At 41.8% G+C, this 6,468-nt stretch overlaps 1 long non-coding RNA gene across 1 annotated transcript; it reads left to right on the forward strand.

Annotated features, from left to right (window-relative positions):
* The first annotated feature begins 2,413 nt into the window (after positions 1-2,413).
* LOC122021292 lies at positions 2,414-2,935 on the forward strand. Its single transcript, XR_006122498.1, has 3 exons — positions 2,414-2,559; positions 2,636-2,800; positions 2,870-2,935. It is a non-coding gene; the product is annotated as an uncharacterized LOC122021292 (long non-coding RNA).
* The last annotated feature ends 3,533 nt before the right edge of the window (positions 2,936-6,468 follow it).

Raw genomic sequence — 6,468 nt, forward strand, 5'->3', positions numbered from 1 at the left:
ACAGCTCCCTGCCCTTCGCTGAAAACTCCCCTGTGTGGTGTGGCTCGAATGGTGCAAAACAAGATGTAGAGGATGTAGGAGAGTAGCAAGCCTTGACCAGTAGTGGATCGGGGCTCGATGAACTGACGATCAGAGTAGGAGAAGTGATGTAGATGGGTGTGACGGGCTCTGTGGCTCTCGTAATGACTCACGACATCGCCTTCTGCGATAGCTCTGGCTACTGCATCAGTGGCAATCGAGTGAAAGGCAAAGTGGCCATGAAGAACAATGGACAATAGTGGCTCTAACACCGTCGATGGCTGGGTCGAGCGGCACTGATGCGATCAGGTGGCAGCGACGGCAAACAGGCATTCAGCGCTTGACGACATTACAAGGGCAGTATGGTTGGGACCTCATGAGGGGAAATAAGGGCGGCGACATGGGTCTGGAGAAGAGAGGAGAGGGCAATAGGGTGGCGCTCGTGGTACTCAACATCTCGTCATCAGTAGTTGACGGTGATGAAGGGAGAAGAAGGGAGACGAGCAGCGCAATGAATCGGGGAAATGGGAGAAGGGAATCAGCGATATGAAGAGATAGTGCTAGGTTTTCTATATATATACTTAAGGTTAATTAAATCCAACTTTGGTTTATTAAAATCAATCAACTCTCACTTTAATTGGGATATCTAAACCGACTTTCCCTAAGCCTAATTAATCCATCCCTTAAACATGTCATACGGACATTGTTTAAATCTCAAAAAATATCTAAAAATTCATGAAAATCCAATAAGATTATTTCTCAAATAATCTTATTATTTAATTATTATTTGGGTCATGTATTTTACATTAAACGTGGAGTGCATCGTTTGCCTGAGCCACGTGGTCCAAGAGCCCAAAGGGGTTCTAGACGCCCGGAATAGACCCATTTAAAGGCCTTTAACCCGGATCTTAGAACAATAACTACAACGACTTTCTCTTCTACTTGGTGCTCTGAAAATGCTCCTGTAATGCTATGAAGCTATTGGTATTAGAGCCACAGGTTTACGAGGCCTATTTCTTCATATTTTGGATTTTGTGATTTGATTTCTTGATGTGACTTTTCGAGTTTTGGGGCCAAGCAACGATAGGATATCTCCAAGCTATAGGAGGTATGTTTATGTACTGTTATCATACACCTTGGTTGATACTTGTCTAGTTATTTATAGCATGTATGACATGTGTTGGGTCAGTCATTGTTTAGGTCTATCAGTTACTACTAGAGATTTGGGATTTGGGTAATCATTGATTGATTGATTGATTGATTAATTGATGCTCTTCTATCGATCTGTAGGATGGATTCTTTGGATTAATTAGCAGGGTTATACTATAGAGAGATTATCATATCTCATGGTATATCTTTGAGTATTAGATCAAATGGAGATCCATGATTCACATTACAATTTTGGCAGATTTTACAACTAGACTATGAGTATAGAGCTCTATTTTGGTACAACTTTCTACCCTCAGATAGATGGACAGTCTAAGCGCACTATACATATGTTGGAGGATTTGTTGATAATGGGTGTTATAGATTTCATGTCAGGACCATTTGTGACTAGTAGATTTTACCCACAATTGGCTAGATAGGAGTGTGGGAGTAGCGGAAGCAGGGTGAGCTCATAACCCACAAAGTCATCCTTTAACGGTTGGAGATTTGTTCATAATACTATAATGGTGTAGTATATGGGTATGTTGCTTAGTTGTTATCCTTAGATGAGGATCCCGAAGGTTGAGCAGTAAATTTAGGGACCAAATTTTTATTAGTGAGGGAGAATATAAAATACGGTACCCAAATAATAATTAAATAATAAGATTATTTGAGAAATAATCTTATTAGATTTTTCAGAAATTTTTTAAAAAAAATCGAGATTTAAATGGAGGTTGAATGAGACAATTTAAAGGGATAGATATATTGGACTTGGGGAAAGTCTGTTTGGAAATGCCCAATTAAAGTGGGAGTTGATTGAGAAATTAACTTAGATTTAATTAATTAAACCTAAGTTATTATATAAAACCTAATCTTCTTATTCTTCATCCCTGATCCCTCTCTTCCTCCGCCGATTCCCTCTCGTGTCGCCGTGCCACCCTGACTGTGAGACATTGGCGTCAAGCGCTACGAGCCACCAACGTCCTCGTCTTGTACATTGTCGCCTCCCATTACCGCTTGTTTGCCATCTCGAGCCCTGGCAACCATCGCTGGGATCGAGTCCAACGGATTGCTCCAAGCTGTTGAGCGCCACCCGAACGCCACTTGAGAGTTGCATGCCCAATACTCTTCTCCCGTTCTCCACCGCTAGCCGAGATACCTTCTCCTCCTCTGATCGTTGAGTTCGTCCGATCATTGCCCTCTCAGTAATCCTCTCAGGTGATTGTTTTGGCCAAGAGGTGGACTGTTTGAGGTGATGCATGACAGGTGTTTGATGAAATGCTTTGTGCTCTTGTCTCCTTTGTTTGTGCCGGTGTCGCCCTATCCTCTGCCCTAGCTCATTGCCGCAGCGACAACCTGATTCCATCTAGGAGAGATCTTGGATATGGTATACGGGTAAGTCAAGCTCAATATTGATTAACATGGATTGATTTCATACTTTGATGTTGAGATTAACTATGCGACTGATCAGTGTTGCTCCGATGAGGATTAAATATGGGAGGTTAGCTGATCAGAGATAGAGTTTCAGTGTAGGGATCTATTTGAGGTGTTGTTGCTAGAACAGTGGGCGTTCACTGCAAGGAAATGTTGTCGGGCAGTGAAACATTGGAGAAGGGGTTGTTGACATGGAGTTAAGGTAAGGTTAAGAGTTGATCTTGTATTTTGTTATAGGGTAATTGATGGATTTATGTGATTTGGTTGTTAGGTTAGTAGGAGATGGAAATGTGGGCAACAGTGAGCATCACACCTGTGGCTTCCAATAGTGGGTTGGTCGTATCATATGCTAACTAAATTTTATTCTAGTTGTAGAATGGTAAGGGTAATTTCATATCTCGTTCAAGTGAGCCATCATTTTGAGGATATGATCCCTCACGGGTGTCCCCTCAATCATGGTAGTCGTCATCAGGTTTCTCATAGCCTCCTGCCTGGCAGCCCGATTCTGGTGTCTAAAGAGTTCTTTGAGATTGTGCATCATGTCATAGGCAGTAGGCATGGGCTGATGCTGATGTTGCAGCACATTTGACATAGAAGCCAAAATGTAACACCGTGCCATCTCATCTGCCTTGACCCATTTCCTATATCTGTCAATCTCCTCTTCACTAGAATCGCTATCAGGCACATTAGGACAGACCTCAAAAAGTACGAACTTGTATCCTTCAGCAGTTAAGATAATTTTCAAGTTTCATTTCCAATCAATATAATTGGGACTAGTAAGTTTATTTTCTTTTAAAATAACAGCAAGAGGATTGAAAGTCATTTTGAAATCCTGAGAATCATAAAATATTTGGTCAAAACTTTATAATTTAAAATAATATTGATTCCTTGAATAATATAGTTTAAATTCACTAACATCTTAAAATATTGTGAATTTCATATGCCACGATAGTATGAACGTATACTAATTTAAACATTTGTAAGAGGAGATTTACCCATTAATTTTATTATCTTGTCAACCTAACTTTATGACAAATAAAATTAATAGTTGGTTTATCTTCGGTCACATAAATAATAGCAGTGACTCCGATGGGGAGGATACTATTAAATGCGCCTAAGTGTATACCATTACTTGATACTTAGTCCATTAATTAGAATTATGCCCCTTCAGATGGAGAAGATTACACAAACTTAGATAATTTCCTATAATCATCTATAGAGGAAGTTTGATCTAGTGATCCGCAAACAAGCTCATCCGATGTGGAGGAAGGCACTCAAAGCCAACGCGCAAGTTTGAATGCATCACTTACAAACCAGTAATGGAGACCGTAGAAATATGAAAATCCTCTCCCACTTAGTTATTTAAAATTAAGGAATTTTAACATGTACACACATCACACATGCACACAAACACAACATATAAAGGCAATAAATATGAAAATAAATTTTCAACTATTATGGTCTCATCCATCGCTGCCCTCCGTATGCCACCAACCCTAGTCGTCGCCAACCCTAGCCAGGTGAGGAGGAGAAAACCTAGCCGTCGGCCCTAGGGTTTATGTCATCACGTCTATCTTTCTTCCTTCTTCGCCACGCCTCCGGTCCTCAAGGTAGCACCACACATAGCAAGCCGCAACAATAAGAAATAAAAAATTACATTTATCGATCCTATATTCCACGAAAGAATGTACATGTAATCTATATCGAACAAAATCTAAAATAAACTAATATAGCTTCAGCTGTATTTAATAATTACAATCATGCACACACAAAATACCCTCGACATGCCCGAGGGTTCAAATCACATACAGACACAATATGCCATAATAGTTGGAACAAGAATACCTACAACCACAGAGTTAATCTATTTTGCATATTCTACTATTATCCTGCCTAAATTATATATAAATAGTGCATAATTTAACCGAAAACCAAACACTCAGAGGCAGAAAACTTGCTCTGATACCAATTGTTGGCGCTGGAAATTTAGTTCGGTGTAAATCTCCTGTACAAAAATTTATACGAGCACAGAACCTTTCCTAGCAACTCACATGCTTGATCAGACATGTGTTTGATCAATCAAGAAAGTTCTTGATTGATCAAAGCACACCTTGATCGAAGCACAAGATCGCTGGCCTCTTGTGTTGGTGTTCAGGATCCATACAAAGAAAAACAAACTAATTGCGCTCCGGAATAATAACTAGTTGTACCTTTCCTCGTATGCTAAGACCTCTTGAACTTCTGTTGTATTCCTCTCCTCTTCTTGGACGTCGTGTGGGCGACGATCTACCAAGATAAAACACCCAAACCTCTTCTTCCTTTCCAAGCAGTCTACCACCAAAGAATGCAAAGCAAAAAGGGGTGCCTCCTTCTTTGTAACGACCCGGCCCTCTTGGCCCATTTGGCGACCCATTTGGCGACCTCTCATGTCGTCGACGACCCTTATGTCGTCGGCCCATTTGGCGACCTCTCATGTCGTCGACCGATGACCCTTGACCGTGCCGTTACTCACTAGGACTTTCCACCCCTAGTCAGTAGATTTTTGCCTCCCCCAGGATTCGAACTCTAGACCTCCAGGCTTAAGTACTAGAGTTTATGAATCTTGGTAACAAAGTGAGTGATCTCACTTTGTTACCAGGATTCATAAACTCTAGTACTTAAGCCTGGAGGTCTAGAGTTCAAATCCTGGGGGAGGCAAAATCCACTGACTAGGGGTGGAAAGTCCTAGTGAGTAACGGCACGGTCAAGGGTCATCGGTCGACGACATGAGAGGTCGCCAAATGGGCCGACGACATAAGGGCCGATGGTCGACGACATGAGAGGTCGCCAAATGGGCCGCCAAATGGGCCAAGAGGGTCAGGTCGTTACAATAAAAAAGCTCCTTTTATTGTAACGACCCGGCCCTTTGGCCTCTTGGGTGGCCCTTGTGGCGGCCCAACTAGCGACCCTTATGTCATCGGCCCATTTGGCGACCTCTCATGTCGTCGACCGACGACCCTTTGGCCGTGCCGTTACTCACTAAACTCTCACGGCGGAAACAAAGAAGCAGGCTTAGGGCTTTGTCTTCGGCACCGGCGAAAGGTTCTTTCCGGCCGGTCTTCACCGTACGTGACCACCTCGACGAGGGGAGCTCGGAAACACAAAGGAGCCGCCGAGATTCGAAGTTCTCCGAACCCTAACAGCTTCTTTTTCCTCCTTCAGTTGTAAGTCCAAGAAGTCGTGGTAAGTACTACTCACCTGTGGTAGGAGTTGCTCCGAAATTTTTGGGATGTTCCTTGTTTCCCTTGAAGTTGAAGCATGCTGTATCGATTTTCCTGTTTGTGCTTACTGCCGTGAGTTAGATTTTCTGAGGCATGTAGTAAGAGTAGTTTCGGGGTTGTATATTCACTCCTTACCATCCACAACATGCTCCCATATTCAGATTTTTCTGTGCAGAATGGGTGCTAGGGGTTTAGCTGTGTAGTTAACAAGCATGAACAACTCCTTAGTCAGAATTCTTGCCTGCTTAACCAACATGAACAGATTCCTTTTTAAGTATGCAGTTTAGATTTTTGATACACTATGTTTATTGAGTACAGATTTATGTTTCCTACTTGTGCTTGCTGCCGTATCTTGCATTCTGGATTATTGAAGCATGCTATAAGGAGGTTTAGATTTTTTCTGTGCTAATTCAATAAGGCCGATCAGCCCTAGTTTCCAGCATTTCAGTTCTGAGTTCATTGCTTCCTGGATTAACATGAACAACCTTGTTTTTATGATTTGGAGTTAGCTTGTTGTGCTACTTTTTCTAGTATTCTAGTATTTGGTTGCTTTGCATTTCAGTTGCTTAGTTCCTTAGCATTTTAACCTGAAATTCAGAATTTCACAGCT

This window comes from Zingiber officinale, chromosome 9A, assembly GCF_018446385.1.
Source record: "Zingiber officinale cultivar Zhangliang chromosome 9A, Zo_v1.1, whole genome shotgun sequence".
NCBI classification, from domain to species: domain Eukaryota; kingdom Viridiplantae; phylum Streptophyta; class Magnoliopsida; order Zingiberales; family Zingiberaceae; genus Zingiber; species Zingiber officinale.